Here is a 24,745-nt window from a genome sequence, read left to right as displayed (position 1 = left end):
GGTTAACAACTGATTGTTCATTTCCCTGATTATTTGGTAATGGTGTTGTATTTACTTGTTCGACAATCTGATTTTTTATTGTTTCATGGGTTTCTTCCTATCTGTTATATTTCAGAATTCATATCTGAATGTTCACTTGGTGGAGGAACATGTGACAAGGTTGATAGCTGTGGTGGACCCCATAGCACTGACGGCTGCAGTCATAGTTTAAATGATGTCTGTTGTTTTGACGAGGTAACTATTAATGTGTGCGCGACATCATGCAATCATATTGATATGATATAATCGAAACAAAATGATCAGTTCCAATGTTATTGCACCTAAGCGACAATAAGATTGATGCAAACAATTCAAAGCGTATTCACAAGTTGCTGATTATCACCAAAAGGAACATAAAGTAAGGTAAAAATCACACGTTTCGTTCCAGAGGGTATCACTAGCCCAGTAGTCAGCACTTAGGTGTTCGACATGAATATCAATTATATGGTCGTTTTCATATATTTCCTGTTTGCAAAACATTGAATTTTTCGAAAAACTAAGGATTTTCTTAACCCAGGAATAGATTACCTTAGCCGTAATTGGCACAACATTTTGAACATTTGGGTCATCAATGCTCTTCAACTTTTGACTTGTTTGGCTTTATATCCTTTCTGACCTGAACGTCACTGATGAATCAAATGTAGATGAAACGCGCGTCTGACGTACTAAATTGTAATGCTGGTACCTTTGATTACATTTCAAAACATACATCTTGACTGATTATCATTTCCAAAAGTACATTCGAAATCTGAAGTTAATGTTTAGGAGTGTTTTCATCTCTACATAATTGTTTTCGGAAAGGTTTTAGAGCCATATGATGAATGTAATCGTTGTCGTACACAAAAAAAAGACGATTCAAAATTCATGAAAATGGATCATAAAATTTTAATGAAAATAAGAAAAGGAAATTCATATCGCTTTTATTTTTATTTTGTAAAATGGATAATTATTCCTTTCAACGCGTGTTTCCCTAGTAAGTTGTTATAAAGTGATAAGTATATTACTAACATTGCAAAATTGATCAATAATACTAAAATATAGCTTTTGAAACAATTTCCTACATCAAAACCTCCATATAAACGTTTGACCTTTATACGAAGATCTATACAAATGTGATATGTTTATGCTGAATCATAACACACTGACTCATTATCATTTCGTTTGCAGTCATATGGCAGAGATGGAGTGTGGCCTGGATACTATGTATATGCAGATGAGCAATACCCCTGGTCAATGTCTATACAGTTTGACCGAAATTCAATAACCGGAGGAGGATCCGATGATGTTGGCACATTTACTATTAACGGATCGTGGAACCCATTGTCTAAGGATATCAATTTTGTGAAAGCGTATACTGCTCATACTGTATCTTACACTGGTCAAGTTACATCTGACGTGTGTACAATGTATGGCCAGTATCAAGTAGGAAGTACGACTGGGGCTTTTAACATGACAATTTGTACTTAAACGTTTTCATTTTTTTTTTATTTATTTGCTAATATTTAGCTTATCACATGTGTTTCTGCGATAAATTTTTAAATCTGAGTACGTTAAGGTATGTTTATTTAACTGATGTTTAAAGTGCAATCGGGCATACTACACTTGTAGGTGTTAATATAAGAAAGTTTTATCATATGTTGATGCTTTTTCGTGTCAAATTAACTTGCTGTCAAAATTGTTAATTTTTCTCTGTTTTAAGAAAAAAAATGCATATTATTTCAACTTTTTTGTTATAAATGATAAATGAAATACATTTCTAAGAAATTTGAAAAGAAAAAAGTGGTTACATTTGTAAATCATTTATTGTACTTCTCACTAATTTTTACAAGAAATTGGCCAAAAAAAAATGACTTGATTAATCAGATTAAAAATTTGAAAAAATAAGTTACTTAAAAACGTTGTTGTAAATTCACAATTTTTGCACAGAGTTTAGTTTGAAAGTATACTAAAAAATCATTGATATTTTCGACTTGTATCACATGTTCGATGAATACGATACGGTTTGTTATTACTTTTTCAAACTGTGTAATAACTAAAGTTTACTTTAATGAGTCACAATTGGTCAGCTTACTAAAGGGATGTTGTGCGATGGGTGACATTTGAGGACCGATACTGCTCTGCCCATACCCATTTTGTAGTTTTCAGTATGATGAAGTGTTTCTTCGTCAAATGAATAAATTATTGTATGCTCTACCTTGGGACATTCTGTTTCTCGTTTTGTGTGTTCGTTCGTCCGTCAGTCTAAAGTTTTTATGTTTATTTAACTGATGTTTAAAGTGCAATCGGGCATACTACACTTGTAGGTGTTAATATAAGAAAGTTTTATCATATGTTGATGCTTTTTCGTGTCAAATTAACTTGCTGTCAAAATTGTTAATTTTTCTCTGTTTTAAGAAAAAAAATGCATATTATTTCAACTTTTTTGTTATAAATGATAAATGAAATACATTTCTAAGAAATTTGAAAAGAAAAAAGTGGTTACATTTGTAAATCATTTATTGTACTTCTCACTAATTTTTACAAGAAATTGGGCAAAAAAATGACTTGATTAATCAGATTAAAAATTTGAAAAAAATAAGTTACTCAAAAACGTTGTTGTAAATTCACAATTTTTGCACAGAGTTAAGTTTGAAAGTATTCTAAAAAATCATTGATATTTTCGACTTGTATCACATGTTCGATGAATACGATACGGTTTGTTATTACTTTTTCAAACTGTGTAATAACTAAAGTTTACTTTAATGAGTCACAATTGGTCAGCTTACTAAAGGGATGTTGTGCGATGGGTGACATTTGAGGACCGATACTGATCTGCCCATACCCATTTTGTAGTTTTCAGTATGATGAAGTGTTTCTTCGTCAAATGAATAAATTATTGTATGCTCTACCTAGGGACATTCTGTTTCTCGTTTTGTGTGTTCGTTCGTCCGTCAGTCTAACGTTTTTTGGTCAATGTAGTCTCTGATGAAGTTGAAGTCCAATCCGCTTGAAACTTAGTACACATGTTCCCTTTGATATGACCCTTCTATTGCCTTCTTATGCCAAATCAGAGTTTAACCCCAATTTCACGGTACATTGAACAAAAAATAATAGTGCGAATGGGGCATCCGTGTTCTATGGACATATTTTTGTTTACAAATGTGTAACTGTCTTTTCTTCTACTTTTGTTTAAATTCATATCGTTAATGTTTATTTCATGTGTTTCTACTGTACAACTAGCATGAATGATGTATGGTATGAGCCAGTCCATCCGAAAAGGTAAAAAAAAAACGAAAGGTTTACGAAATTCTAAAAAGGGTATATAATTATTGGTAGTAGACTTGTGATTTATAAAAACATTTACTTTTCCTTATATCCTAAAGCTGTGAGCAACACGCACCTGCAAGTGCTGCCCCCTCCTACTCCTTTAGTTTTATTAAGATCTTTACTGAATTATTTCATATATCATTTTCAAAGTACAGTTCAAATGGCTTGATTTGCCAAATGAAGATGATAACTCCGGTAGCAGTGGGGATAATGCTCTCGCTTACGATGCTGATATAAATGCAATCAAACCGGACAAACATTCGAATCCCGTGCAACGACAGTTGATTTATATAATACTAGATAACTTATCTTAACTTAAATTTCAATTTCTAAAACACTAGATGACATAATTTTGTATTTTCCCTTATTTCTAAATGTTGTCTTACTTTCTTTAAACCTTAAGAACTGATGAAAATTATTGACTTTTTGACTCTATAGTGTCTAAAATTTGTAAGTGTCTGGTTAGTATAGCATTAGTACGGGGAACAAATGATTTTAGACTTGTTCAAATATAAAAAAAAATCAGATATTTCTTCATCTTTTTCTGTTTTAATTGACAAATTCGGGATACAATTGACAATTTTATGAATGTTTATATTAATGGTTTTTTTTCGGATACAATCGTTTTTTCAAAATTATTATATAAAACTTTGATAACGTGTCCTGTAAAATTTATACTAACAATTTTTATTGTAAAAGTTATCTCCCCAAACACTGTTTTGTTTTGTGTGCATCTCCTTTGCATCCCTAAAAATTGACGACAAAATTATTTCACCAACTTGCTCGTTATATCTTCAGTATTTTAATAAAATTGACCGAAGCGATCCGGAGCCTAAATATGAGATTTATTTCCCCTTTTTGTATTTAAAATAAGTGAAATGTAATTAAAAATGGTAAACCGTAAGTGATCTTTTGGTTTGAGGTCTTTGGTCCAATCAAAAGAAAATGTCAAGGTCAATGGTCAAGGTCATATTCCTAATTTTGATTCGACTTTTTTGGGATAATTCTTCCCTTCAGATGAATTTGCAAGATTATATAAGGACCCAAGTGTGTCATAATGTGTTGGAATTGTTTTGATATACTGAAAAAGTAAAATCACAAAAACACTGCACTCCGAGGAAAATACAAAACGGAATATACCTTCTCAAATGACAAAATCAAATGATAAAACACATCAAACGAATGGACAACCACTGTCATATTCCTGACTTGGTACAATAACTCAAATGTAGAAAATGGCGAAATGAGCCTAGTTTTATACCGCTCTGAGTGTTACTTTTGAAAAGCGTCAAAAATATCTGACTTTGTCTTAAAATCCATGACATATATGATATTTATGAACTCTTTCTACAACCAAATTCTTAACATTCTAAATTTGTCTGAATATATGTCAATGATATATAAACACATATTAAAAAAATTTATATCATAGATTAGAATTTATCTTATTTTTGCAAAATACAATAAATATATACATTAAGTAAAAACGATTGTCCCTTACTGGTCTGATTGTAGTCTAACTAAAGCATGTGATAAAATTTTACACTCCTAAGGGTCTTTTAAATTTTGTCCCAAGGGTTATTTCCCTCTTTTTACCACTGTTTTTTGGGGGATTTGATTTCTTGTAATGCAATGAGATGGGCATCATAAAGACTTCATATGTATAGGCAATTGGGAGCCAGTTTAAAAAATCTGAACTCCCCAAAGATCAGAATTTAGAGAAGAATAATTTAATTGTTCTCTCATGTTACATCATATTTGTGTACCTTCTGAGAATATTTCGTTGTCAGCTCTTTAACAGTAAATGTATTTTAATAGTATCTTATCAAATTGATATGTAGATGGAAGTAAACTTTCACACAATTCAAATAAAAGGACAAAAAGTACTTTGTAATTCCTTTCTGTTACGTTCTGTTATGTTACCTGATAAAAAGTAACAACATATTCATAAGCAGTAACTGGAAAGATGTTAAGGACAATTTCACTGATGAATCACAAAGTTAATCTTCTATGTGCCAACCATTTAATTTAATTGAAATTATAAACATCATATTAAATAAATGTCAACATAATATACAGTATATTTTAATAAAAAGACAGTTTTTTTTTCTTTTGATAACAGCAGAGTACATTGTGCAATTCTAGTATAGAAGTTGGTAACAGGAAGGAATTAATTAAAAAAAAATCATGAAAAGACAGGTTTTTCTTTTGATAACAACAGAGTACATTGTGCAATTCTAGTATAGAAGTTGGTAACAGGAAGGAATTTATTTTTAAAAAATCGTAAACTTCTTTTGTATAACTTAACATTAGAATAAAAAGATAAATAAAACCCTGTTCATATGTATACAAAAATAATAATTGTAACTTGTAACATATTATACGAAATCCATATTCAACATACAAGGGGAGACAATTCAAACTAGTTTTGTTCTAAAATTAAATTAAATTTCTGTAATAAACAAATGAAAGCATACTTAATCTTTGTTTCATTTACTTTAGATAGCTGGGAAAAGGGACTAATTTAAAAGAAATCTATATATTTATTAGGTTTGTAAAATAAATATTTTTGTATTCTTTCATATTTGCTAATGAGTTGTCTATCCGCCTGTTGTGTTTCTTTCATAAATATTACCAATGTTATTTCAACTGATCGGGCGGAGCTTATGTTTTAATTTGCATAAGGACAGTCTATTTGAAAATGTGTGTGATAAGGATGATTGCCGTTATAATTATTAATTATTAATTCTAATCACTAATCAGTGTCACCAAAGGCATATACAAAAGAACTGAGTGTATGGTATGGGACGAATAACTAGACACTTCATTGATGAGCTTATCCCAAAACTCCTGTCGTCTATAGATGGACTGGTCTTCAATGAGCGAACTTCTTTAACTCCGCCCACTCAAGTAAAATAAATCTAGTAATAATGACGTGCCTCTTTTTTTTACAAGAAATACATAATTAATTATAAAAAGTCTATCAAATATGCCAAATTTTCCCCTTTTCAGGTGTTTTTTTTTCAAAAAAAAAGTGACCGCATCTGTGATCATCCTCACCCTTCATATATGTTATGTATTATCATCAAATACAACTTACCTTTCAATATTAAGAATAAACACAAATGCAGCCACTTCCATCTAAAATTTGAGAAAATTTCAGTAATTTAGCATGACTTAACGGTGCTAGTACCCGATATATATCCATTGTATTGTCAAAAAACAGCCCATATTTATGTAGCAGAAGCATTATTCTTTTCAATAAATAACTTAAAGTTTACATTTAAACAATTTTTTAAAACTGCTATATTTTGGGACCGAAAAGGGGTCTTACAAGACCTTTTCCTTTAAACTTGTATTTACAATCTGCAGATGATATGCATAAATAACAAGAAGATATTACAAGCAAATTAGAGGGAAATGTGCAAATGATAATACAAGCATACAAATTTGCACAAATCATCATTGTTTTATAGTTTAAGAAAAAATTGCTTACCATTAAAAAAAATCATTTCTTGAAGGTGACCACGGACTTTTCCTAACATGGCTTGATTTTTTTTTTTTTTCAGTTCGAAAATACTGATTTTTCTGGCAAACATTTCTTAAAGACTTTCCCCTTCTTTTAGTAAAATACAATCATCAGGTTTGGTGGCTACCATCTTTACATGTGACGTATTTATAAGAAATGAAACCTTGCTCGAAAATGCAACAAAATTCATTCAAAAACATTAAAAGTATGACCATATATTTAGTGCTTTTGGATTTTTAATGATATTATGAATTGGTTTCATAACATTTTCCACAGGTGTTTAACAATTTTGCGCATGCACAAAATATTTATAGACATAAAGTGCGATTTGTATGCACTTCCAGGGAACACTGGTATAAATCGTAGTTCACCTCATTACTATAAAAATCGAGGCTCTGTTCAAGTAAGTGTAGCTTCTATGATGCCACTGTTTGAAAACAAGTCCTTTCTGTTGCAATGATCAGTTATTCGATAAATAGACAATAACTGTTTAGTGTCTTTAAATATCAGCTGTATTTGTACGAGGCTAGGAAACAATGTATATGCGAGCTTTTAGCGAGCTATTACACCTGTTTCGAGCCGAGTACAAATACAGCTGATATTTAAAGACACCAAACAGTTATTGTCTTTATCCTGCAATTAATTCTGTATATCATTGTTTGTGTTTTGAAAGTCACAAAAACACATATTTTGCATTTATTTTCGATTTGAAATCCCTTGAGGCCCGTGTAGTAATGCGATATGTAGTAATCACACATTCAGCAGAAGAAGGGTTCGCAAAAAAAGAATCTCGAATGGTCAACAATAATACATCGCTCAAGGTGAATAATTATCTATTTTAACACAACAACTAATTTCAACAGTAAAAACAAATAACAAAACATTGTCTAATTTGAGACAGGAATGTACGAGTTGTCCTACGCTTCAGACTCGACATTTACTAAAAATGCATGCTGAAATTGACATGGTTGTTTTTGTTACACAATCATACACATTCAAGTTTTGAAATCGGTAATTGTCATCGTAGAAAAGACTGTTGTTCATGTGTGTATGTTATCAGAAAATTGCTCTAAAGAAAATGTTTGAAAACATGCAGAACATATAAAAGTAATCGATAAATCGCAATTGATACGTCATTTGAATGCGACTCTAATACATATTCTGAGGTCACGTAGGTTCATACAATACTGAGTCCGGCAGTGGGCGGAGCTTTTAAGCGATTTCTGTATAGTATACAGATACAGCATAGCGATATCTATAGGGCTGTATCTGTATAGTAGAACACCCAAATGCAGGATAATGCAAAAGAAGTGGTTTATCCCGGAGAAACATCGATTGTAACTACAGATAAGCCACTTTTGGTAATGGCTAAACAAATTCAGTGGTAATGGCCTGATTTGTACTGAGAACGAAAGTTTATCGTTACGTTTGGTGGGTTTCAAATTGACATGACTTGTTATAAAATTATTGGTGATATATTGAGTGGTAATGGATGTACATGTGCCCTCACTAACGCCGATATTGCAACACCTAGAACGTCAGATTCTTTTTATGTATGTTCAAATGTACAATGGACTAGACCTGCATCAGATAACTGATTGTGTTTTGCTTGAATTGTCAATATTGGCTTATGAAAGTTAAACGCTCAAATTTAAAATCGTCATAAATATGACGTTCACTGATTTGATAGACTGTTGTTAGGAAATAGAGATATGGCTTCCCTTCCCAAACAGCAATCAAAGAGGTCAATGGAATTTAAAAATAATACTTTCATTGTTCGTATGACCAGCAATTTGTTTTCGTATAACACAATTGAGCAGGCACTAAAACAAAATAATGCAATTGTGAAGGGCGATGTTAGTGTTAAAATTTAAATGAAGATCCCTTTTAGACAAATCGATGGTACCTGAACTAGAAGTCAGTAGATTAGCAAATGCATTTGAAAGATCTAGGGTTTGAGTCATTCTATAACAGTTAAAAGTCATAATGAAAGTTTCAAAGGCTTTGTGACGTGATGAACGAGTTTGAAAATCTTTTCTAGTAGAGTCGTCAGATTTGTAAAAAAAATACTCTATTAAGGAATAGATAGGATTATGTATATAAATCCCCAGATATTGGTCCAAACAATACCAAGAAGCAAACAGTGTATGTTTTCATAATTTTATCATAAAACTTTTGTTTAAATAATTAAAACAGAAATAAAGAATAAATTGTTCTAAGTTTTAGCCAAGTAGTATGAAAATAATACAGTTAACTCTGATTTAACTTTTTCCAAATATATAAGCATATGAATACAAGGAGATGTAGGGTATAAATCCATTGGACAGCATTCCAACAAACACTAATCACAAGACTTTAGTTGAATACAGTTTTCCAAAGCAGACTAGTTTAAACTTTCAATTGGCCATTTACCAACAAGTGTGAAGATCGTCAAATCTATAGCCCAACAAATAAAGATCTGCTATCAACAAATAGAAAATCAGTAATACAATTATCTTGCAAATGATTTACTATTTTAATTCGCAAACAGGATTAACCAGATCTCAAAATGGATACATTATAACCACTTTTGATTAAATGGTAGATTTTATGCACAAGAAAATCCAGTAATTAGTATTTTAACAGCTTTTACTATAATTACATTTATTTTTTCCCCTGAATTTGATGTTAAAATAAATATGGTACATATTACCATATGAGAAAATCAAGCTCCATGTAGCTTCAAGGTTTGTTTACTCGAAATAAAAATTAATAAAACAATATGAATAAAAATTATGAGAAAAAAATATAAGTTGCAATTGGGACATAATTTGGGTGTAACAGCTACCAAGGTGCCTGTTAGCTTAACCCCCAGTCACCAATCATGTATATTAAATAATTGGTTAATTTGCAGTAAAAGTAAAGAGTATATGTGAGAGAGAAGGTTCAAGATAATTTTTAGCTCACCTGGCCCAATGGGCCAAGTGAGCTTTCATCATTACTAGGCATTCGTCGTCGTCCGCAACCTTTTACAAAAATCTTCTCCTCTGAAACTACTGGGTTAAATTTAACCAAACTTGGCCACAATCATCATTGGGGTATCTAGTCTAAAAAATGTGTCCGATGACAATCATCATTGGGGTATCTACTCTAAAAAATGTGTTTGATGACTCCGCCTTCCAACAAACACAGCTGCTATAGCTAAAACTAGAACATAGGAGAAAAAAAATAAAGTTTTGGCTTATATCACTGGAATTATAGCATTTAGAACAAATTTGTCAAAGATATCAATGTTCATCTGGTATAATTAAGATTTATCTGTCTTGACAATTTCGGACAATTTATACAAGCTGTTGCTGGGTTGCTGTCCCTTACTTGGTAATTTTGGGGAAAATTTGTAGTTTTTTGGATTTTACATATATCTTGATTATTATTATAGATAGAGATAAACTGTAAACAGCAATAATGTTTAACCAAATAAAAACTGAAATAAGTCAACTTGACCAAATTGGTCAATTGTCATAATAAGGAAATATTGCCCTTTTATGTTAATTTTTCGTAAATTTGTTGAAGAAATGTTACACATATTTTTTTCATTAGCATTTTTCAATTTAACATCCCGGTTTGAAAATAAGTAAAGGAATTGACAATGACGGTCGGTTGAAAACAAACCTTTACGACAAAACAGATGATTTCACCTTTCCAATTGTGAACTTTCCATTTCTAAGTAGCAATATTCCAACATCACCTGCATACGGGTTATATATCCATGATATCTCCCAATTGATACGATATTCCCGTGCTTGCATTTCCTATCATGATTTTCTTAATAGAGGGTTGCTGCTCACAAGGAAGCTATTAAACCAAGAGTTCTAAATGGTGAAGTTGAAATCATCCCTTTGTAAATTTTACGGACGCCATCACGAGTTGGTTGACCGTTATGGAATAACCGTTTCACAAATGATATCGGATATGTTCCTTACGTCGTAACTACAATCCCCTTCCCTTTCATGAATGTGACTTACCGAATTAGACTATTTACCGGATTTGTTATCACATAAGCAACATGACGGGTGCCACATATGGAGCAGGATCAGCTCACCCTTCCGGAGCACCTGAGATCACCCCTAGTTTTTTGGTGGGGTTCGTGTTGTTTATTTTTTGAATTTCCATGGTGTGTCATGCGTGCTCTGATTTGTTTTTGTTTTTCTTTTTTAGCCATGGCGGTGTCAGTTTGTTTTAGATTTATGAGTTTGACTGTCCCTTTGGTATCTTTCGTCCCTCTTTTAGGCGTATAGTCCCTTCTAACTCCGTCTCGGGCTGATATGGGGGTCTGGGGATGATACCCAGGCTGATATGGAAAAGGCCATGTATTAATCTCTATATATCTAATTCACGTTTCCCTCCATGTTTACTTTACAAAGGATTGGGGAGGAAAACTTAGATAAAAATGCACACATAATAAAGGTCCTGTCGTGAACGTAAAGTTAATGTTTTTTTTTTTAAATCTAGGAAACTATGTTTAAAAGAGAGACGAAAGATACCAAAGGGAATTTTGGGAAGATATTTCAAAAAATATGTTTTTCTTTCCGGTAGCTAATGGTTCTGTGGAAAGTATTTGCATAGATATTCTTTCAAAAATTTGGAACGATTTTTGAAAGCAGGTGGCAGTGATTGATGGATTAAAGTAAAATGTTACGGAATGGAAACGATCACTGTACGAATTTTGCTACAAATTATCTAGTCTGGTTCCTTTCAATCTAACAACAGATACCAGTTTGAAGACGACTTGGGGGCATCTGCCACTTGTGAACAAATGTTGAAAATGACACTTTAAAACCGTTATCAATTTAAACGAATTAAATCTGGCAATAGTTAAACAAGAGAAAAACATTCAAACCAACACGAGTCACGATGGCATTCATTCAAGTCATATGATGAAATCATAATCTTTCAATCAGTTTAATTGAAGTCTGGAGCTGGCATGTCAGTTAACTGCTAGTAGTCTGTTGTTATTTATGTATTATTGTCATTTTGTTTATTTTCTTTAGTTACATCTTCTGACATCAGCCTCGGACTTCTCTTGAATTGAATTTTAAATGTGCGTATTGTTATGCATTTACTTTTCTACATTGACTAGAGGTATAGGTGGAGGGTTGAGATCTCATAAACATGTTTAACCCCGCCGCATTTTTGCGCCTGTCCCAAGTCAGGAGCCTCTGGCCTTTGTTAGTCTTGTATTTTTTTAATTTTAGTTTCTTGTGTACAATTCGGAAATTAGTATGGCGTTCATTATCACTGAACTAGTATATATTTGTTTAGGGGCCAGCTGAAGGACGCCTCCAGGTGCGGGAATGTCTCGCTACATTGAAGACCTGTTAGTGACCTTCTGCTGTTGTTTTTTTCTATGGTCGGGTTGTTGTCTCTTTGACAAATTCCCCTTTTCCATTCTCAATTTTATTTTATAGAAAATGATTTGCTTTCAGTCACATGATATCAGTTGCGAATTCCCCTATTTGTTTTGACGGCGGAACAGACGAAACGTTTACCAAAATTGAATAAGGAAAACTATGTATCCCTGGATTAGAAATGCTACGTGTGTGTGTGTTATCTCCACATTTCATTGAAATAAACAATAAGAATAAAAAAGAACCCTTAAAAAAAAAATTGCCAAAAATTGTATGTTTATGTAAAATGAAAAAAAAAACTACCTTGACCAAAAACGTTAACTTGAAACTTGCACTATAATTTTCTATGTTCAGTGGACCATAAAAATAGGGGGAAATTTCTAATTTGGCATTTAAATTGGAAGATCATATCATAAGGAACATGTGTACTAAGTTTCAAGTTGATTGGACTTCAACTTCATCATAAACTACCTCGAACAAAAACTTTAACCTGAAGCGGGACAGACGAACGGACGATCAGACGGACGAACGGACGCACAGACCAGAAAACATAACGCCCATAAATGGAGCATACCAATCTGCCATTGATTTTAAAGTTAATTTGTCTTCAATTAAACTTATACCTTATTTACCTTTAGCAATTAGAATATTTCATATATCATTCATTTTAGTACGAATGTAGCCCTATTGTTTTCAACAATAAAAACATAGGGTCATGCGGCATTTTGGGGCATTCACATTGACTTCTTTACAAGCACTGTAGATTCGTACTTAATTCCTTTACTGACACCTATTACTTTTCAATAGTGTAGCAAAATAAAATAGTACATTCAGCATTCTTTTATTTTGTTACTCTAGTGTTGATCTATCAAAAAGGAGTTATTACAAACATTATCTACCAATCATAAGAGCATAGGACTTCAGTTTGATACAAAAAAACTGTCCCAAAATGGTCGGTCCCTGATAAAGTATATTTAATTACTGAATGTACCCCTATAAGGGACTTTTTAACTTCTTTTCCTTATTTTCTTGTATCAATTATGTAATGTAGCCATTTTAAAGTTCCAGTTTAAATACAACATTCATAAATGCTGATTTTTTTTAAGAGGGATCAAAGTTTTTACTACACCCCATATACTGCGTTCAATGTAGATTTGGTATATAAAGTTACACATTGACTTTTTTATTAAATAATGGTGTAACATACTTTGCTTAATAAATGCGAATTGTATCCAGTGTTTGCTTTAATGCAGTATTGCAAGTACATCTAGAAACTATATAGTCTTGGTATACTTAGTTAAATTTTGCCTAATATGGGAGGTTTTTTTTACTAAATACTCTGAAAACACAGCAAAAAGACCATTTTATGGCTTTTAAGCATTTTCATACACACAAACACAAACAATTATGTTTCATTTTACTAGATCTGTGTTTTAATGACTTGTACAGTTCACCAAAAATCATTGATAATCACTCTGCAGAAATCCCTGTTACCCCAACATCAGGATGGTTTCTTCGCCAAAACTGGTCAGCCACCATAACTGAAGTAGAAAAAAGTGCCATACAGGAAAAAAAAAAAGACTGGGTATTTCCAAACTTTGCATTTGGAAGATGAAAATAACAATTCAGAATATTTAAAAATGTTAACATAACATTTCAATTAGAAACATTTCAACACTAGTTTCATAGATGAAGGATATGTAATCATGAAAAGTTGCCTACTATTATTTTTATTAAACAAACGCATCGAATTATTTAAAAATAAATGAATATCTTCAGGTTATTCGAGTGCTAAAATACTTGAAAAATGCTTATTCATAACTGTATCTACAACTTAACAATAGAAACAGAGCTAAAAAATCAATATGTCAAAGGGAGGTAATTCGGATTGTACATATGACTTTACACAGTATAAGAAGAAATATTTGTGTAACATGAGATGTAACATGGGGAGGATATTTCTGCCTCTCAATAATATCATAACTCTCAAGTGTAATTTCTATTATTTCTTTCAATCAAGACACAAAACTGACATTTTACCATATACCCCATGCTTCCTCCAACAGTACACTTAGTACACTTACAATAGCCGTATTTAAACAGAAATTTGTATAAAACAACTTTAACTGGTTCCAAAAAGATTCAATTGCATAAATATTTACAGAAAATGAGAATTGTGATCAGTGTATGACCTTGGTCAAGTACAGTGACAGAGGACATATTTTCCATAGGGGTAAATTCATTAGAAAATCTCTCAAATGTTTACAAACAGTGAAAATTCGTTAATTCCTTTACTGACATCCATTACGTTTCAATCCTGTAGTAAAAAGAGAGTGCATTCAGCATTTTATTTTTCACTCCATCTATATTTATATAAAATATTTATTACACATATTATCTTCCAATCAGATCTAGAAGAGCACAGGACTTCAGTTTTATACAGAAAGATCACCCCCAAAAGGGTGGTCTCTGATGACATATATTTATATACTGAATTTACCCGCCAAAATCAGCGTTTCCATTCAACACCCCATCTTTGCCAAATGACTGCAAAAAAAATTGTAAAACAATGACATTTATATATAGTTTAACATTTAAAAAACACATAAAAATCACATCATAAATCGAACATTATTTCTGTTAGCGCTTGCATAGGTCAAACAAATAGACAGCAGATAAAGGACCCGTCAATTAGAATATATATGTATATATATATATATAAATTGTCAAACCTGTATGCATATATATATATATATATATATATGCATACAGGTTTGACAATAGTGTTAGGGTTTAGTATAGAATTTTTTATCAATTCAATAGCTGTATAGGTTAGTACTGGTCGGAACTATCAAAATGCTATAATATATCTTAAAAATTAAAGTGTTACCCTATCAAATCAAAATAAAAAGTTATACATGAACGATATATGCTTTCATTTGATACAGCATAACTAATTTGAAGGAAAGATATAAAGGGCAAGGCACGGTAAGTATCAACGAACGGCAACTAGATTCAGTTCAAATTGAGGTTCATGTATTGTCAAGCATAATACAATAATTTAAATGTTTGATGAAGGTTAACCTTGTTGGTAAACACAATGATATGCATGTCTCTTTTCGCTTTACAATTTATAGATATAACCTTGTTATGTAGAAAAACGCGATAGAATTGTAACAATTTTGAAGAGCAGCAGAATTGAGTTGGGAATAAATAAAACAACAATGTTTTATACATACCTTATACGATTGTTTTTTATGTTAAATTTAGCAAATATTGTTCGTGTATTGGCATGTTGAAGGTGAAAATTTCAAAATACTTTTTTTATGCAAAACCTGTGGCGTAATTGGCATATTCGCTGGACTAGTGACATGAATCTTAGGTTCTAAATTAACATAAGGCACCTTGTTTATTATTCATTAAGTATTTTTTTCGTTTGTTGCGTATGCTTTATTCTTCACCCCCTCACAGAATGAGAGATTTCTAACACCAGGAGTGAAAGCAAACGCTAGTTATTTAAGAAATAATTCATGAAAGTCATAGATTTAACGAATAGCACGGCCAAGGTCATGTGTAAGTTTACAACAAATCTATGGCTTCCATGAAATATTTCGATTCTAATAGTACACATAAATTCATTTAAATACTGAAGTGAGGGTGGGTATGCCGTGTGTGTAGTAGTTGTTCTTTTCACTCCTTGTTAGATAAAGCTCAAATATAAATCTTTAGCATTGAATATTTCGTTGATAACCGCTAGAAAAAATATGTTTAATTCTCGAACCCAATATTTGCAATTTTTAATTTACATGTTTTTTTCATAAGCTACCGTCAAATCCAAAATCAAAGTTTCGTAACGATGGAACTGCCATGTTGACTCGCTGAAATCAGTTAATAATGCAATAGAATAGAAAATAAAATAAAACAAAACCTTCATATAAAGTTATATTTTTGTGTCATTGACTAAATATTATTTTTATACTGCAACTTAAATTAGTATATTCAATTGATAGCTTTTAAAATCGGAACATAAATATCAAGCTTATTTTCATCCCTTAATGAACCCCTGATTGTCTGAAAAGTGATCCATGATGAAATTGACATTGCACAAAATATAGCTGTGTTACAATATTAAGAAATAAACACAACAAGTTGCAGTATATTGATTATTTTTATTATGCATCCGAATAAGAATAAAAATTCTTTTGTCTTTTGTTTTAATTTATTTTAATTTCTAATATAATGAAATCGGCAAAGCATTTCAAATACATGTGGATTTACGTGGGAGGTATATTGTCACATTCATTATTGCATATCTCTGAGTCTGCTCTAAGTATAGATATATCGAGAATTTTCACAAGGTGTTGTTTACAAAGCGAAAGAAGCACGTCATATAAGAGTAATATTGTAATACTGCACGTAACAAAAATCAGTGTTATCTTAAATTTCTATAAAAAAAAAAACTGTTAATGATATTCAAAAATGAAACCTAAGCATACCTTGTCTTTTATTTGTATCATATATCAAGTTTTGTTTTATTATGTTCAACATTGATATAGTTAAATTGCCATTTTTTCAACTATTCTTTTTATGCTTTGGGTCTTACATTTGGAACCCATTTTTAACGAATCACGTGCTGATGATAAAATCGTCAAAACATTTATCACAAATGTTTGATGTACTAGTAGTCTGTGTTCGGGATTACTTTTTTTATATATCGCAATGTAATTTTACAAAAACACAAAATAGGCGTCAGGTTAACTAAATTCAATCCAGGTTCAGTCCACCATTTTCTACACTTGAAAATGCCTGTACGAAGTCAGGAGTATGACAGTTGTGGTCCATTCGTTTGATGTGTTTTATCCTTTGATTTTGACATTTGATTAGGGACCTTCCGTTTTTAAATTTTCTCGGAGTTCCCTATGGTTATTGCTACTTTTATCATGCAGATTGTATGTTAGATTTGTTTAGATGATAGGGGAAGCTGTGCACTTTTTACCTATTATATCTCCTACATTTGTTCAGATTTATGCTACATTTATTTTGTATTCAATCGATGAATTAAACAAATATACATTTAATAATCGCTCAATAGAGACAAGAACACAAAGTTCTTCAATCGGATATTATGTTTATCCCAAATCTCCATTTTGACTGACTTATTCCGCATACAAAGTTACCTGGTCAAAACAACAAACAGCCATTGAATTGTGACTGCATCCTTCAATGCTGTGAGCTCCACCACATCTTTCAAGTTGAACACATATCCCTCCACCCAATGAACATGTATATATATCACCTAAAACATATTACTAAAATTGAAGACAAACATACCAATGCAAGAGAACACTAAATAAACGATAGTATATCACCCAATTATCAAATAATCAAAATTTTACACGAAAGTACACAAATGAATGAAGATTCAGAATTTCGATGCATTTTAAAACCGGAAGTACGATGTAGTCCTTTGGTAGTTGAAGTGGATCTATTCGATAGATTCGATTGTCATACAAGTGCGAGATTCAGCTAGTTAAAAATCCAGGATTTACCTACCATTTTTAAGGCAAGGAAATACCTGTACCAAGTCAGGAATTTGACAGTTGTTTTCCATTCGTTTGAAGTGTTTAAGCTTTTCGATGATAGTTGTATCACTACTGAATGAATCTTTTTTCATATTATATCATACAGTCATGTTCACAGGGGCAAATAACAGACAAAATGTGATTTTTGTCATTTATTATAAGTCTTTCTGATCTGAATTTTCATTAAAGTTCGGTAAAAACAAACAAAAAAGAGCTCAAAGAAATAACTACTGAAATCCACTGTATACAATGGTTTATGCGTTTCATTTTTATTGTCACGAATTGGTTTGCATATACAATATGGCTTTACTCAATACCGACAGTATTTTTTTTGGGGAAAACGGAATATTTGTCCAATCTGTAAATACAAGTTGTGTCATATTGTCTATTTTAAATGTAAGACATATGATTTATGCATAGATGAGAAGCCCATCCTGTTGACCCATCTGGTCTCATTCTTTTTTTTTAACGTGCACTTTGCAATATTAGAATATAATGCATTCTGTGTAATATTCACAAAAGTGTACTCTTTTTTATATATATATTAGATGGTTGGTTTTCCTGTTCGAATGGTTTTACACTAGTAAATTTTGTGGCCCTTTATAGCTCACTGTGCGGTATGAGCCAAGACTCCGCGTTGAAGACCATACTATTGACCTATAATGGTTTACTTTTAAAAATTGTGACTATGATGGAGAGTTGTCTCGTTGGCACTCATGCTACATCTTCTTTACTCTATCTAAAGCATCGTGATTTGTTTAAAACATCTATAATGTGTTGAAAAATGGAAATTCCACTAATGGTAATTCTAATTTGGTGTTCGAAACCCCAACTACCCATAGTCCTTGGCCGAGTTCACTTGAACCTTTCGAGTGAACTGTACTTACTCGGGTTTCAACAAAACAATTTTACTTGAACCTATCGAGTTAACCCCTCGTACTCTGGTTCCAACCCTCACCGAGCCAGGGTTTAACTCGAGACACTCTTGAATGACGTCAAACCAATGAGAATATTTTATTTTTATGCTTGATCAGGGCCTTACCCTAGAGTTACTTAGAGTTGTTCCGAATATCATTTCTAGTGCGTTTACGTGATAATCTATTAAGTCTGAAATCGATTGAAGAGTTTCGAGTGAACTCGGCTCTTTTGATTCTGAAACAGCTAACTCTTTAGGTTTTGTTGTTTACTCAGTATTTCATTTTCCTAATAGATACAATTTAGAATACAAAAAAGTAGAATAGTTCAGCATCGTTTAATTATTGTTACCTATTATTTATAATACAACTGTTATAAAATTAAATCATTAGAAATCAGTTTATTATAAATTTGTATTTATTTTTAATAAGAAGGTTTAAAGAAAAAATGCTAAAGATACCAACAGAACATTTGAGGAAAATTACCAACGGCAAAGCAAAACGCGAAAAGACCAAAAGACAAACAACGTTTGCAAAACATAAAAATAATAAGAACAAGCAACAACCTTAACGAATGCATTCATAGAAAATGTGATATATAAAAATACCGAACATCAAGGAAAATTCAAAACGGAAAGGCCGTCATCAATTCGCAGAATCAAAAATCTCAAACCCATTAAACGAATGGAAAACAATTGTTTTAATCCTGACGTGATACGGGCATTTCCTGTTATTAGAAATTTGTCTGCCGTATATATTAAATGAATCAATGTCACCTTCAAACATGCGTGTTGCTTGTCGGCCCACGTATGGACAAAAATGCGAAAATCGACAGAACACTGTTGAATATTGGGTAACTTAAGAAATTACTTTCATAAATGCATCTCCTCAATCTCTTACGATGTTCTAGTGTTTTAATTTTGTTTCATGTTTATAACTTGCGGATGAGTATTTATAAAGTTATCATAGCATTGTACTTTCAGTGTGAAGTTCAAAATTAAATTCACATCTTCGACAGATCGTTCCTTTTTGAAACCGAAACAATCTTAAAATCGCCAGCTCAAAATTTAGGGACTACAAAAATTGCATTCTGTTTTTCATTTCTTTTTCATTATCATTTTTAAAGGATTATAATATTTAAGATATGACTTTAAATAGTCCTAAATTTATTTTTAGGAAATAATCTTAATTATCTTAACTGCTTTTCTCTTATTTGATGTGTTCTTGTTCTCATTATTAGTTCCCTGACAAATTACGGTGGCAAAGATTAAATCTGGAAACAGCATGCATAAATTTCGCTTCTGGTACGTGGTCAGTGTGAGACAATTAATTTCAGTTTTTCAGATTAGGTTTTAACAACAAAGTATAATATTATACACGTTAAGCTTGCGGACATAATCATGACAGTTCAGATATTGATGAGCATAAATTTTGTTGTCAAATTATGTCATTAAATCAAATGACAAATTTCTGGAATATGAGTACGGAAGCCGTAAAGGGACACACAAAACATTAGAAAATATTTTTTTTAATTCGAGATCACGATAAAACATTACCGTTTTACCGAGATCTCGATAAAAAATATATCGTTATATCGATAAAACGAAATGGAAATGACAAAGTCCACCTGGACTGTAGTGTAACAATATAATAATCCGAGATCTCGATATAATAAATCGAGATAACGATATAATAAATCGAGATAACGATATAATAAATCGAGATACCGATTTAATAATCCGAAATAACGATTTGATAATCCGAGATCTCGATATAACAATTTCGTTTTATCGAGATAACAATATATATTTTTTATCGAGATCTCGGTAAAACGGTAATGATCTCAAATTAAAAAAAATATTTTCTTATGTTTTGTGTGTCCCCTTACGGCTTCCGTATATGAGTGAGATTAACTATTCATGTGCATTTTTTTTTTCTTGCTGCCAGGTATTATTTCGAAATACAATTTGATACAAAACATACCATATAACACACATGATGATCAATCTAAATAGACTTGCTGTCGTAATCTATACATAACTATTACATTATTGAGTAAGGAATTTCAATACCACGAAACAATTAATAAAACCCTTGGAATCCTTCAGATGTTACAGTTGTTATCAGTTCACAATGCGAAAGAACTTAATAATTTAGGTAAATTTTTGTTTAATATTGAAAAAAATCGTAATATGTAGTTGTATTAATTATTGATCATATGAATTTATTTTCATTCTCCGCCATACATATATTGTGTATAATTATTGTATTTATATTTCACTGATGCATTCAAAAAAAAATATTGTAAAATTGTATATTCTATAAGCTGTATTGCTTCTGAATAAAGTATTATTATTATAAGTTTTGATTGACAATGTACTCTGGAAAAAAAATCATGAACTATTTATTAGTTGTCATTTTTGATAAAGCTTACACAGATACTATTTGTGTACTAAAAATCTGTAGTACTGGAAATTTATTTTTAATATTCAGTACTATTTTGTTACTTTAAAATTATTGTAATATTTAGGTACCTGTATTTTACAGTACTTAATTTGTACTTGAAATTTAGGCACTACAGATTTTTGGTTACTACCGTTACATTTTCAGCATTTTGAAAGTTTTTCTATTTCAAATCTCTTAAAATTATGATTTTCAAACATGGAATATTGTATTATTTCTGTACCAAAATATTTAGCACAAATCAAGTACTTTAAAATACAAATTCCTAAATATTACAATAATTTTAAAGTACAGAAATAGTACTAAATATTAAAAGTAAATTTCCAGTACTACATACTTTAAGTACAGAAATAGTACCTATGCAAAAGTAGCTGTGTAGAGTACGGAAATTTGTAAAAAAAAAAGAAGCTTAAGAACGCTTTATTGTATAGGTCTATTGCCTATAGTAATTAATGTATCAGTTTTTTTTATTTTATATAATCATTTTGCTGCACTACAGTTCCCAAAATTATTGATTATTGCGCTAAATCGCCCTGCGTGCTGACTAGAATTCTTCTGTTCTTCAATTCAATCTGGAACACTGTGTAAAGACATAAATTGAACGTTGGACCACCATGAAGTATGATAAATCTGATTTTGATTGAAATTATTTAGGTTTCACCGATCGTCTGTCCGTCTGCTTGTCTGTATTTCTATGTTCAATTCTAAAATCATTAAAAACAGGGAACCTAAAGTAAGTTCGTTCAAGTCATTCTTGAATATATTAATGCTGAAAGAGAGTAACCATATTTCACAGGACAGATAATACATACTGAATTAATGTGTGAATTTTACCTGGTTCGTATAACTGCCATTTCAAATTTGAAACAAGTGTCGTACTCCTCTCATACTTTGAATGAATCAAGCAGCGTTTTTCAGCACCATTATAGCTGAAGGAAGTATCCATCTTAAAAGTCTTGCACAAAGCAGCACAAAACACTAATGAAGGTGAGGTGACGTTTATGTCCAACAACGGAAAATATTGATTGTTAAATTTTAGCATGTACTTCTTTTTGTTTGCTCCCGACCACACCAACACTATGAAAGTCATTAGACATGGTAAATATTGTAGTAGCATCATTGTGTACATATACACTATGTTTGACTTCTCACTTCTAGTGAAGTGTTATGCGATTACATAAGTTCACACGTCACTCTCGCTTTAATGGACAAATAAACATGTTGTTAACCTTATTATTATATTGCAGTTAAGCATTAATCAATATACCAATAAGAACAGCTGCATCTATCTGTAAATGATGGAATAACAGAGGCGGATCCAGAGCTTTAAGCGTGGGGAAACATTTTTGAACATTAAAGAAGTTTTCTTTATTGTTATAACAAACCTTATGTTTTCAATTTACATTGATCACATTCTGAACATGTTTCTTGACAAACTGTCCAATGTTATGGTCAATAGTGAACAAAACGTAAGAATTGCAGTCAATTCCTTCTGGTGAAGTTAAAAAGACAATACATGGATAATTGTGCAGACACGCATATTTGAAGCATCTTTAAAACCCATACATTTAGGTACAGATGTGGAAATTATGTTTTCAATATTCTATGATTAAGCGAGTGTCTTGATCAGCAGTTGCAGAGATTCAAAAATCATATACAAAAATGGATATAATAGAGTGTGAAAGTATTTTTCGTCAAATCAAGCTAACAGAAAAACATCGTTTTAATTATTAAACTAAAAAAGTAATAATATATAGGATTGTAGCCTCGAATTGTCTTCATCAAATCCTTTGATCCTCTAATTATTTCCCCGATAGCCAATGCAAATTTCGAAAAAGATACTGGACTTCAGCTGTTCTAACCAATACATATATATGAATTTATGTGTGTACGAAAATTACGGGCACAAAGAAATGTTAAAAGCACAACGGTTTTTTGTTTGTTTTTTTTTTTTTGTTGGGGGGGGGGGGGGGGTGCTGTTTTTTTAAACATGGTGCGTTATAAAAGAGGAAGCGATAAATATGATAAATGGTAAAACTGACATTGGCAGGAAGTGATTTTCACCAAACAATCGTCATACAAATAGGAACTAATTGTGTTCCTTTCTTTCAGTTCGGTTACCTTATTAATGTGAAAAAAATCTTCAGGCAAGATCTTTTAAAGAGGAATGAAAGCGAGCTATTATTATTCATTTATTTTTACGTTCCGATATTGTTTATTATGACAGGTTGCTACTGGAACATCTTTTGTTGACTAATACTTAGTTTTGAGTTATAGTTGATAAATATGCCCCTTAACTTATACATGTTATATATGCATTTAACAGCCGAATAACAGTTATATGATTTTTTTTCAATAAAAAATCGGCATTCCCGTGAGAAGCAACTGTGTTCTTCTTGTTGATTTATTTTTATTTTTCATACGAGACATGATATTCTTCGAAAGAATGAGCCGAAGTTTGCAGTATCATTTAAATTTACTTCCCGCTATAGGTATGAAGATCAATCACTTAATAATTCAAAATGTGATGACTATGTTTAACGCAACTACCCCATCAAACACGATATAAAGGGTACAATAGATACAGTAAAATCTGACACTTATCTTGATTTACATTTAAAAATTGACGATGAGGGTCGGATGAAATCAAAACTTAATGACAAAAGCGATGATTTCGTCTACCTAATTTTAAACTTTTCATTTCTTCGCAGCACTTTCCCAGAAGCGCCTGCATACGGAGTGAATATCTCCCAGTTGCTACAATATTTCCAGGCTTGCATTTCCTATAATGATTTCTTTGATAGGGGAATGATGCTCACAAGGAAGCTATTAAACTAATTTCAAGTGGTTGACATCATCACTTCATATGTGTGGTGGACGCCATCACGATTTGAATGACCTTTATGGAATATCCGTTTCAAAGATTATTAAAGGTATGTCAATTATGTCGTAGCGACAATCTCGTCCTTGTTTCGCCTATGTGACCCACCGAATTAGAATTATTATCGGATTGTACATGACATGAGTCACATGTGAAGCAAGATCTGCTTACCCTCCCGGAGCACCCAAGATCAACTCCAGCTTGCCCAGCCATTAGTTTCCCATGTTGTGTTTATAGTACTATTGTTTGTCTGCTTATCATTTTCTTTTTCAGCCATGGCGTTGTCAGTTAATTTTTGACTTATGAGTTTGACTACTCCTTATGTATCATACGCCTCTCTTATAACGAATTGTTTAATTTCTGTGTTGCTCGTAATTTAAATATAAACTAATGAAAGTAATGTTGTCTTCTGTATGGATCTGACATACTCAAAAAGAATGAATTTTCGCTATATTTAAGTAAGTTCTTCTTTATTTTGAAATCATCTTAACATATTAGCATATGATACCGGTGTTATGGTAATTGAAATTATAAAGAAATTTCTATCCTGAAAGATTAATGTTAATTATTAAGGAAGTATATGAAATAATTACGCCGCCCTGTGATATTCTCTGCGTGCAAATATTTGTATTTTTATAATTCCT

The 24,745-nt window shown here is 31.6% G+C and overlaps 1 long non-coding RNA gene across 1 annotated transcript; it reads right to left on the bottom strand.

Moving 5' to 3' along the window:
- Positions 1–13,715: 13,715 nt before the first annotated feature.
- LOC143054046 (uncharacterized) lies at positions 13,716–22,281 on the bottom strand. Its single transcript, XR_012971549.1, has 4 exons — positions 22,055–22,281; positions 17,439–17,557; positions 14,762–14,808; positions 13,716–13,802 (listed from the first exon to the last, which is right to left on the bottom strand). It is a non-coding gene; the product is annotated as an uncharacterized LOC143054046 (long non-coding RNA).
- Positions 22,282–24,745: the final 2,464 nt, after the last annotated feature.

Source organism: Mytilus galloprovincialis, chromosome 12 (genome assembly GCF_965363235.1).
Source record: "Mytilus galloprovincialis chromosome 12, xbMytGall1.hap1.1, whole genome shotgun sequence".
In the NCBI taxonomy this organism is placed as follows: Eukaryota; Metazoa; Mollusca; class Bivalvia; order Mytilida; family Mytilidae; genus Mytilus; species Mytilus galloprovincialis.
Note: the sequence above shows the minus strand (reverse complement) of the source record. Positions and strands in the feature narration are given on the sequence as shown.